The following is a 12,065-nucleotide window of genomic DNA, read 5'->3' as shown; positions in this document are numbered from 1 at the left end:
TTGTAAAAGACTAAAGTGAGTTTGTGACATATACTGTCTATACAGAAAGTTCCATAAATGTAAATGAAGCCGTTGAGCATTGTGAATGAATCTCTAAACACACACAAAAGTGCTGTTTTTTCCATCTATTAAATATGAATAATAAGTGTTTATCATGTTGGCTGTCGTGCTTGTTTGTCTGGTAGAGGCAGGGAGGATTCTGTTGAAGCACTGCTGAGTTTTATAACGCCAAACCACCATCTTCCTGCCATACCCACTGCCTCTTCCTCTCTCTCTCAGATGCTGTTGTGTTGCCTTCCTGTGACAAATCTGTCTCCTGCACGGCCTCTCGTGACCCACACTGAGAGAAACCGGAGCAACAAAAATTTGTATCAATGTTGTAGGTACGGTTCCAACACTGCCAATCAACATTTAATCGAACAGTAGGCCTGTTTCTGTTCAAAGGGACCTGGAGGATCGAGACTGAGAATTTAGTGCATTACGCGGTGTTATTCTTTTTGAGTGGAGAGGCATTCCCTATGGGTAAACAGCATAGCACCCGAAAGAGGAAACCTGCGTATTGCCGCTGCACTACAGTGCTGGGTACAGGTGCCATCTGCTGAATTCCCATGACGTTTCCAATGTGGTGCATGTACCCTCGTTGTCCACTAGAGGGCATAGAGTAGAGTCCCAGGCAAAGTTTAAGCAGCCAGCCTGCAGTTTTCCCTCCACTTGCTCATCTCAGCTTTGCCTGTCAGGGGCTGTTCCAGTAAGCATTTCACAGTCATTCTGTAGCCTTTGAGTGGATCATTAGCCTGAGGGAAATGCTCTAAATTTACTGGCTGAGGTGTCTCAGATGAGACCCAAATACCGCAACAATGTAGTAGTAAGGTAGTGACCTCACTGTGTAGTGACACACTCATGTCCTATGTGGTGAGCAAGTCAGACATGTCAGGTACTTCTAGTGAGCTTGATACGTCATAGGTGCAGTTAACTGGATTGTAGTTGACATAGAAACATAGTATAGGTCACACTAACAGTCAAGTGTTCTCAAACAGGACAGAATGGAGAGGCTCCCTGTCCATTGCAGAGTAGTGCTGGGAGCCTCAATGGCCATATATTGCAGTGCAGAGGCTTTCCCTGCATCAGGGATAGGCTTCAGAATGCTTTCAGTCTTTTTTCATGAGTAGGCTGCCAGTAGCTGCTTGTGGCATGCCGTTGGTGACATCACAGGCGGGTGGTAGTTTCCTGTGGCACAGGGTGCGAGGAGAGCGAGTAAAACCAGAGCATTTGCCTGAGAACGCCTCCTCACCAGTCTCTGCAGACACGCTGTGTGAATTCCTGTCAGGTCCACCTCTGTTAGCTCGCTCCCTCAGCTGAGCTTTATTCATCTGGGAACCTGATATTCTCAGGGACAAGCTGCAGGAATTTACGTGAGGGGGGAATTGTGTAGCCGGTCAGCTGTAGGGGGAATGAAGCGATGGCCAGATTTAGAGAGTCAGTTCGAGAATTTGACAAGGACAGCAGGGTTAACACCCATACCTTTGTGAGAAGTGTCACAGGATCTTTAATGGCCACTGTGAGTCATGACCTCTGTTTGGTGTCTCCTCTGAAAGACGGCACCTTCTGCTGCAGGGAATCCCCATCACTGCACGGGGACACTGAATTCATCTGGTCCACATGGAAGACTGCCCCCTGCTGGCCTATCAGTGCTAGCAGCAGCCTGGTTGTCACAGGTCTCCTCCTGCCCCTGCACTAACCAAAGCCAGCTCCAAACTTCAGCCAGTTGGGTCAAGAAAACTGTCATAAAGGGCTTTAAGAATTTCAAAGCAAATCCTCTGAAAGAACAGGCTTTTTGTAAAACGCTGCCAAAAATTCTGTAATGCTTTCTAATACTTTGTCTTGACTTCAAATTTTAATGTCTCAGACTTTGATTATTTGTAGGCATTTTGAGAAGGATCTCATTTTTAGACTCGAAACCTTCAAAGCTGTTTATGTGTAAACATTCCTGTGGCAGTCCTAAATCACGGTTTATCCTCGTCAGTACAGCCAGAGAGAGTCAGCTCAGCCAACCAATCATACCTCAGCCAGTTATAATTCATTCCTGTGTTGATTACTCATTAGCAAACTCATCAGTAACTCATTAGTTAATGTATTTCATTATTTGAAAACACTCATTAGCTAATATAAAACCTGAACAGGAAAGTAAATATACATGTTAAGTGTGCATATCAAAATAAGAGACCCAGTGAATACAGCTTTGTGGAGAAGGTTCATTTATACTTTGTGTATCGATACAGATGGAAGAAACAAGAGCAGGGGCATCTCCAGAATGAATCAAACATGAGTCAAACAGGCACGAGACCCACCACACACCCACAGGGCCCAGGTCTTTCTTCCAGTGGTGGTATAAATTGCTTTATTGGAAATGGAGACTGGATAACAGTTTGACTGTTTTAGGTGTCATTATTTGGTGACAAATGTCTCAGCCCTTAAGCACCAGAAGTGGACTCCAGTTCTGTCTCCGGTGTGTCATGTTAGATATTAAAAGCTGCAAGGAGACCGACAGACGCTTCACAAGCCTCCCTTCAGGACATGCTTCAGGGCTGCAGTGGCACGTTGTAAATCTCACCGTGAATGAAAGGGACCCGTGACTCAGGAGCTGCTGGGTTCAGGGGTGGGCCGTTCATTGAGATCAGTTTCACTGCGGCGCGTCCTCGTGTCCCGATGAAGAAGAGGTACCGGATTACCTGAAGCTGATCACGCAGCCTTGTTAAACGGCACCCGCTGCCCCCAATGAAGCGGGGCCCCGAAATACCACCCAAGTCTGAGATCTAAATACAGCCGCTCCTTGCGCTTAACCCGCCTGCCCTGGAGGATACTGGGACGCAGGTCTTCCCAGGAAATCTGAGCCGCATCACACCACAAATCCCATTACAGAAAGAACCCCCTTCCTTGTGCTGGCCAGAGCTGCGTCACCTTGGCAACAGCAGGTCAAGATCAAGGCTTGAACACTGGAGGATTAGCGTGCTGTATATAGGCCCTGAATGAGCCAGCCAAAGAGACACTGGAACATTCACACAGCATTGAGGGTGTGTTTTTTTCCCAAAGGCAATAGCTGACAGCAAAAAAGGTTTTAAATATCAGATTCCTTCCTTATCCTTCATTAACTATGATTTGTGAATGTGGAATTTAAGCAGAGGGGTCAAACTGAATTCCAGTGAGGAGATGGTTGTGGGTGCAAAATGCACTCCATCCTGTTAGGAGGGGCATCCAGCCAGTGGTGTGAAGCCTATATAGGTTTAGGAAGTGCTTCATTTAAGACCATTGCTAATTTTTGGTCCCACAGAATTGTGGCACCAGCTTTTTATGAATAAATTCTATCAACATTAAACTTGAGCTTCAGGATCTGTATTTATAGCCTACGACCACTAGAGGGAGATGTTTGCCTACAAATTCTTTCTGAAAGCTAAAGGGTGAGTGAATTACAATTGTATTTATAATTCAGTGAGTCACCTTCTGAGTAAAAGTGATGCCATAAGACTATTTTTATAGCATTTTATTTTGCATCGTCACGGAATTCACTGTAAATGAAGTAGTTTATCTCCTGTGGTTTTGCCTTTCTTTGGAAAGCCATTCCCCAAAATACTGAATTCAGTAACATTACGCGCAATGTGGAAATCATCTCATGGCTAATTTACAGCCATTTTAAAGCCTATTCCATTGTCTCCTAGTGCAGAGTGTGACAGAGGTGAGGATCCAATCAGATCCCTGCTCAATCTGACTGACAGAGAGGGAGAGAGAGAACATGCTCCTCTCCCTGACAGAGGAAAGTAGGACAGGGTACAGGTAAGCCATTACCTCCAGACAGACGCAGACTGATGTGATGAAGTGAATCTCTGTCTTGCTCTCCTGTCCCTGTTAGAGAGACACTCCCTCTGAAGGCAGGATGGCACCCGGTCCAGCCCTGGTCCCTCCAGGTAGCCTTACCTGTGTAGTACCAGAGCAGAGTGATGAGAATGACCATGCTATGAAAAAGGCTGCATGCTTTGACTGTGCTGCATGGCCATTAAAAATGTCACACACTTGACCAAGCTGGTTGTTAAAAAGGCTGGACTCTTTGTACTGGTCACGAAAAAGCTGGATGCTTTGACTGTATTGGTCATTAAAAAGACTCAATGCTTTGACTGTAATGGTTATTAAAATGTCACACATGACTATACTAACTGTATTTATTACAAAAGGCCTTTTATGTTATTCCTGCATAGAGCAAGTTACCTTACATCATTTACTTAGCAGACACCCTCATCCAGAATGACTTACAAAGCTAAGGTGACATTCATTTATACAGCTGGGTATTTACTAAAACAATCTGTGTTAAATACCTTGCCAAACTGACCACCTTTGGGTTGTTAGCTCTGCTCCTTACAGCTACGCTACAATGCCAGGCATTACACACGCAATGTGGGCATGCAACAGTAATTTTTAACATGTGTCCAGGGCCTACCATTGATCCTGAAGTGAGACATAGCTGCATCCTACCGGTGTGCCCATGGACCCCAATGGTAATCTGCCTGAGGTGCTACACTCTACACTACAGTCTACACCAATGGCACCAGCATCGGTTCAGAGGGCATTTGATGCAGACGTTATAAATGCATCAGGAGCCTGACTGACCCACAGAGGCAGACCTGGCACCTGTTGCCTGCAGTTGCACGAGAGTCCTGGGAAAGGCCTGGCACAGAGAGCCACAGCAGAGCTGCCTGGTGCTGCATTGCACTGCACTGGTGTGGACAGCCCGCCAGAGTCCAAGGGGCTTAGGGTTACTTAATAGCAGGACTAAAGCCCTCCAGTGTTGGGGGTGGGGGGGGGCTTAAGGTTACTTAACAGCAGGACTATAACAGTCCACGCCGCGAACAGCTCTGGAAGATCATGCAGCCGGGCCCTGGCGTGTGGCACAGCAGGGCTTGGAGAGGCAGGGGCGGTGCCAGCAGGACAGGGTTACGGGAATAGGGATAAGCCTCCATTGCCCGGCGGCCACGGGGTTACACACCAAGAAGTGACGCAGGTCCACAATACTTCACCTCCACTACTTAAGGGTTTCATTAAGGTATCTGCGAGCAATGTGATTCAAACCATCAATGAGAGAGTGGAGGTCTTCTTTTTGGATCTGTTGGATAGCAGGGTCAAGGTCGGTGTGAGGATGGGTTACTCTTCACAGACTTGGACAGATCACTTTTAAATGACAAAACTGAACTCTTAGTGTGTCATAGCTCTCAAGTCTTCTGCATTGGACATGAGACTCATGTATTTTGACCTTGTCTCACTCTCGCTTGCTGTAGGAAGTAAAATCTTATGCATTCAGTTTGAATGTGTGAGATATTACTATAAAAGCATGTGAAAGTGAGACGTGGTACAGATTGAGACCTGAGAGATATGGAGTACCAGTGATTATATTTGGGTGTTCGGGGCCCTGTATCAAATGTTTACAATCCTTTCGATATAAGCTTTTGTCAATAGTTTGCCTTTGTCAGTTTGGAAGCATGAGAATGCGTGTGAATAGCTGCACAGGCATTGGATAATTGGTTAAATTCTTAATTGATTAGCCACGCCCACCATGTGATATAAATGAAAGGTGGGTTTTCAGGAAATAAATAGAGACCACAAAGAGAAAGGGCAGAGCTGGGGTGGGAGGGGTTTTTATTTCTTGTTTGAATTTTTTTTGTCATTTTTACACAGGGCTGTTTCAGCCTGCTTTATTTATTTATAATTTATATATATTTTTTAAACATCTCCTTTAAAACCTTTTTCTACTATGAGAGCAGTCAGTCAGCTTTCTCAGTCTGACTGTACGTGGGATTGGGGGAAGGGCCACATTGTATGAATACCTTTATAGAAAGGCCCAACGGGATGAATGAGAGCTGAGTCGGATTTAGAGGCGCATGATGGGATAGGGCCAGGTCCCACCGCAGATAGGTGAGGGGAGGAGCCCACGGGATATAAATGTCATGGCTAATAGAGACAGGGTAAATGAGATCAGAATGGGGTCAGTTACACGGAAGGAAAACTGCTTAGATGGGGCAGCCGGTAATGACGTGAAAGGAAGGCATCTTTGACCAGTTCATCCAATATCACCAATCCAAACGCATGCAGCGTCAATTAAATGACAACTAAAACAGTCAGAGTTCAAATGCAGCGTTCAACTCCCTCCTGGATCATAGATTAGATTTAAAGGCCAACTTTAGTGGCAATTTAACATTTTGATCTGCTGTGTTAGGTGCTCTTTAGGACACTTGGGTATATCCAGCTAAATGCATCATGGGTTTAGTATATTTTGGGAAAATGAATAAAATGGCATTAAATGAAGGTCTTTCAGAGGGCAGTATAAGCTTATTTCCAAGAATCAAGAGGGTGCAGCCCTTTGCACTGTATACAAATGAAGCACTTGGACAACGTGCCGCTTGCCGTGTTGTCTCCAGCTAGGAGTTTTCCATGCTTTTTCACTGCAGCTAGCGATTTGCTAGCCAAGGCTAAAATGTCTCTGCAAGGCAGACTCTGAGACTGATGTATGCAGTGAATATATATATATATATATTAGAGGCCACCGCTTTCACATTTGCTGAGCAGATGTATGATCTCAGAGGAACTTGCACAGCTTACAATTTTTATATACTGTCCACTTGCATTTACTGAGGAAATTCGAGTTAAGCACATTGCGCAAACGTGCAGTAGCAGTGCCCCACCAAGGAATCAAACTCATGGTTACACGCCCTGCTGCTTACCCCCTATCACAGATCCACTTAGTCATGAAAGTGTGGACCTCAGCACCACTGAGGAGTTCCTTTAACTTTAATTATATAGCCTGCAGCAGAACATGCCATTCTGAAGCATCTCTCATTCCATGAGTAGCCACAGACTCTGTCCACAATCATCACATTTTTTGAGATATTATCCGCCATGTATTACTTTAAAGTTTAGTCACTGAAAGCCGTTTATAACATAGGCATAGTCAGACTGAATGCTTAATTTATGAACAGAAAGATGGCTAAAGTGCTTAAAAATTGTCAGATAATCATTGTAAACACAATTTACTATGATGTTGATAGCGATCATTTTCACTGAAGAAGCTAAATCACTCAGCAGGTTGGGAGGTCAGAGTGTTAGAAATGCATGTGCAGAGACTAAGAAAAATAGAAAAGCCATATTCACTGGTGAGCGAGAAAGTAAGTTCTTCTCTGGACCTGTCCTAAAGGTCAAGCAGGAATATCTATCACATCTCTATTTTTGGTTTTCAGATAGTTAGTTATTATTTTAAAATAAAATTGGTTCCAATATGTTGAAGAAAAATGGTCAAAATTTCTTAATTCTGTTTTTTTTTTTTAATTGGGCTACATGGTAAGACATTTAATGGATGGTGGCATGAAAGGAGAGTGCAGAAAATTAACTTTATGGGATGTTTTAGGACAGAGTCCTAATGTGTGAGTGGACTTCCCTTTGGTGTGTGTGATTGCACCAGGGATTTGACCTGTGTGGTTGGACTAGGCGTTCATTGTGTGCAGTTGGACCAGTGGTCTATTGTTTGTTATTGCAGTAATGATCTGATGTGTGTGTGAGAGCAGAAAAAGGAGTTGTTGATGTTGCGGTTAAAGGCATAATCACAAGGAAAGGTAAACAAGAAGATCAGCTGCATCTCATCAGTTGTGCAATTTTGACATTGCTGCGAGCACTTCCCCACAAGGCTCTGATGACACTGCACAGTGGTACTTAGAGGAAGTAAAAACGAACCCAGCCTATAACTCTAATCTTACAATTACATTGCCCAGTACTCTACCCTGATGCAGTGCTATTTCAGATGTGCCCAGCACAGTACAGTACCTTGGTGCAGAGTGCTATTTCAGACGTGCCTGGCACAGTACCCTGGTAGAGCGCTCTACATACATGCTGTTCTCAGCATCCCCTCAGATCAGAGCACTACAGTACAATCAGTTTTAGGAAATCAGAGCTATGGTGCCATTCTCTTATAAGGGCATCGTAAGTGCTTGTTTCATCTGTTATTCTGCTGACTGTTGCCAAGTCAGTTTTGACCCGGGTATGTGCCTTCCCGGGACAATGTGTACCTTGAGCTGACCTGATGATTTAAGGTGAAAAAGGTCAAAGGATCACAGAGTGCCTTTCTTGCCTGAATGAGAAGCAGACCAATGAAAATACTGCTCTCGTGTGCACTGCTCAATTAATTGTGCATTTGTGCAACTGTTCAAGTATTATCCCTCGCCTGAAACAAAGACACATCATAATTTTTATATGCACAAACACATCCACGACTTAGATGTTAATATGCGTCCATCCATTCAGTGCTGGGGACGTAGAAAGTTAACGCTAATAGGTTTACGTAAGGCTGCTCTAAACGGCAGACCGAGTGTGACACGTTTGGCCGGTTGCCTGCATCCTGTGTGGGTGATATAACAGCGTTTAATTATCAGCCGTAGGCTCAGCTCAAACCCTCTCCTCTGGGCCTTGATGTCTCGTCTTCTCTCCTGGTTTTATTTGTCCGGAATGATCTCATCTAGCTCAATGGAAATATTATTCCGGATGTTTACTGGGATCTGTGGTCGTTTCCCAGGCAAACAATATTTTTGGTACCTATGCTGCTGCCCCACCTCTCTCTGCTCTTCTCTCTCTGCTCTCTCCTCTCCTTTCCCTTCCCAGATTTCTCCTTAGTAGCCACCCCTCCCCCTGCTCTACCCTCAAAGTGTGTGTGTGTGTGAGACAGTGTTTACACAAATGTACAGGTCTTTCAACACCACTGTTTAGGTGTGAGATATTCAGGGAACTAAAAAGCCTCTTTCTCATCACCGGATTGACACCGTGTGAATGTCTTATTGCCTATTGAAAACATGCCCACCTGTGGCAGGTCACTGGTTTCTTAGAGCGTGTTCTGAGAGGACAAGTGAGCATGCAGACAGGTACGGAGAGGGGGCACAGCAGGTGGCAAGGGAGGGTGCGTCAGAGTCCCCAAAGTCACCATGCTGCCGGAGCGGACACTCGATCTCCAGGAAGAACGGCTGTCACTTCCCTTTTCCCCGTTGCTGCGCTTCATCGACTCTCGGCTTTGCCAACAAGATGCGGAACGCACACGACCTCTGTCCCCCCTTTTGAGCAATGCAGCTGTGCATCACAGGATATCAGGAGGGAAGTGGTTATCTTACTTCACAACAATACATCCTCCCAGCAACAGCACGCCCATCAGTGCTGCAGATTCTCTCATAAAGGGAAATGTAAACACTTGCAATTTTTTACAATTTTATCATTCATTTGTGCCTCTTGATAAATGCTGAAGCAGTTTTGATTAAGTACCTGCCTTTCTGGAACGACAGAAGTGCAACTCAGAGGATTTAAACTTGCAACCTGCTGGTAGCAGGTCTGGCTCCTCAAACTCCACCTGGTAACAATTGTTCAGCTTTGAACCTGTGTTTCCCACAGTAATGCCACAAATGCAGTCCTCTGTCATCACTGGCCAGTCACAAAGCCTCACTCATCCTGCTTAACATGAGCTCATTTGGTCCGTGTCTCAACCCACTGAGTGAGAATTGTCTCCATGCCTTGCACAAACACTGACTCATCCACCAGCACACAGAGGCGGGAATGATTCATTAGCTCAAATTGCACCAAACGCAGACATGTTCACCTGGGAATTAAAGGCCATAAATGGAGCCCTTATTGTGCACCTGGAGATTCAAATGTCAACACAGAACAAAGAACAAAAGGGAAGTTTAAACTCCCATGGTGCAGCGCTGCTGCTTCAAGAGTCAAACGTGAGAAAGCACTCATCAGCCAATAAACGCACTGTGATTGCATGTTGGTTGGTCACATGACTTCCCTCCATGCGGCATATGGGCCACATGCAACATTTTTTTTAAAAGATGAACACAAGATTTGAAATCTTGTTGGACACAGTCATACTAACTGTATATTCACTCAAACAGATTATTGTGCATAATCAATGAAATGAAGGATTGAGATGTATAAGGTGAGCATCAGGAGCTGTCTGTCACTGGAACCTCTTCACACAGGGAGCAGGGGACACAGATGCAACCTTCTTGTTATCACAGGTCACCCATCTCATCTCCATAATACTATCAAGTCTGCGCAGAAGCCAGAGCCTCTGCAGCAGAGAGGACACAGATCTACGCTGCTGCTGTGGAGTTTGGAGTTAAGCCCCTGCAACCAACGTGAAGAAACTCACGTCCACTGCTCCTGCCCCTCCCTTTCTCCACCCTCTCTCTCTCTGTCGTCTCTCTCTCTCTCCTTCTTTTCTCTCTCTATGAATAGGGTGAAGTGGTGCTGGTATTTCAGTGAGCCTGATCCCAGCCCTGTCCCAGATTCCCTCCGGCCACACTGTCAGTCCATGAGAGTGTTGAATACCTTTTACTTAATCAATGAACACAGCGGACATCAAACATCAGCTGCCATGTCACAGTCACCACTCTCTCTGTTTCACTTTCAGTGTTACTTCATCTATCAGTCACATACTGTACAGCATCATTCTATCTTAGTCACATACAGCATTACTCTACATTCCCTTAGTCATACATAGCATTACTCTGCATTACCTCTGTCACATATAGCATTACTCTGCATTACCTCTGTCACATATAACATTACTCTACATTCCTTCTGTTACTTACAGTATTACACTACATTCCCTCTGTCACATCCATTACATCACATCCATGCTGTATAGTCATATAAATTACATAGCTGTATGTAATGCTATGTAGTTATATACATACATTTATGCTTACATTCAGTGTTACTCTACATTTCCCCAGCCACATACAGCGTTACACTCCATACTCTGTGTGCACGGTGAGTCAGATCCTAGGAGGCTGGTTTGATGTGGTCCCGGGTCCTAGCAGCAGGCACAGAGGAGCACAGACATGATTCCCCCCCAGAATAAACAGCAGAGAAAGCCTGGGGCTGCCCCCCCGCCCCAGGAGCCGGAGTGAGACGTGAGGCTCTCCACATTCCCTGCTCAATTATTCAACAGAGGGGAGGATGCCAAGGGCCCGTAGACAGACGGAGAGAAAGAGGGAGAGGGGGAGAAAGAGAAGGGAAGAGAGAAGGGGAAAGGGGGAGAGAGGGAGGACAGGGAGGAGGAGAGAGATTTTTTAATTGACAATTGCATCTCAGAAAAGCAGGTACTGCTTCAGACAACACCACCCCAGAATATACATGTTCAGACGTTTTTTTTTTATACATTTGATTACCTTGGCCAGAAAATCGGTGAGTCGGGGAGCTTTGCTTTGGCAACGTATCGAAAGGAAAAGCCTCAAAGATACATGTGCACGCACACACAGACACACACATGCAGACAAATGCACAAGTGCAAAAACACACATGTACACACACACACACGTGCGTACACACACGCCAGTGGCCACCAGCTCCTCTTTCCATAATCCCAGTGCTCTTATGAAAATACAGGTGCTGTTAATGATACGTCCATGTCACACTGCATCCTCGTACTATCTACTGAAGATGCTTCTTCCAGAAAATTGAATTGTTAGACTGATTTTAAATCAGTCCCATAGTAATCACCATTCAAGTGGTCCTGGCATCTCCTCCCATGTCAAATGCATGTCCAGTCTGTATCCTGAGTGCACATGTCTTGAATTGTTTGAATACTGGATAGTACCACATGGCTGTGTATCACGAACTAATCTTTTTCTTTAATCTTTTTCTTATTTGGCATCTAGTTATTTATCAAAACAAGATGCATTTAAACATGTTGCACTCATCCTTGGTGTTCCTTTAGGTGGCAGCATATTGAAATATTTGAATGATTAACTGAAAATTGAAACTGTGTGAAAACCATGTTGAGAGTTGCAAGTCATTGTTTAGTACATTAAATATACATGGGAAGCAAGCCCTGTGCAGACTCTTATGTGCTCATCTCTTCTAGGAAGAGGGTTACACAAGAAAATGCTTAGACTGTGAAAACAAGCACAGACTTTCAGTTGACTTCATTCACCAAAGAATTTGTTGAAAAAGTTGAATAGTTCAGACATTCACTCAGACTCAAAAGG

This window comes from Megalops cyprinoides, chromosome 25, assembly GCF_013368585.1.
Source record: "Megalops cyprinoides isolate fMegCyp1 chromosome 25, fMegCyp1.pri, whole genome shotgun sequence".
Taxonomy (NCBI): Eukaryota; Metazoa; Chordata; class Actinopteri; order Elopiformes; family Megalopidae; genus Megalops; species Megalops cyprinoides.
The sequence above is the reverse complement of the archived record's forward strand: the minus strand, read 5'-3'. Positions refer to the sequence as shown.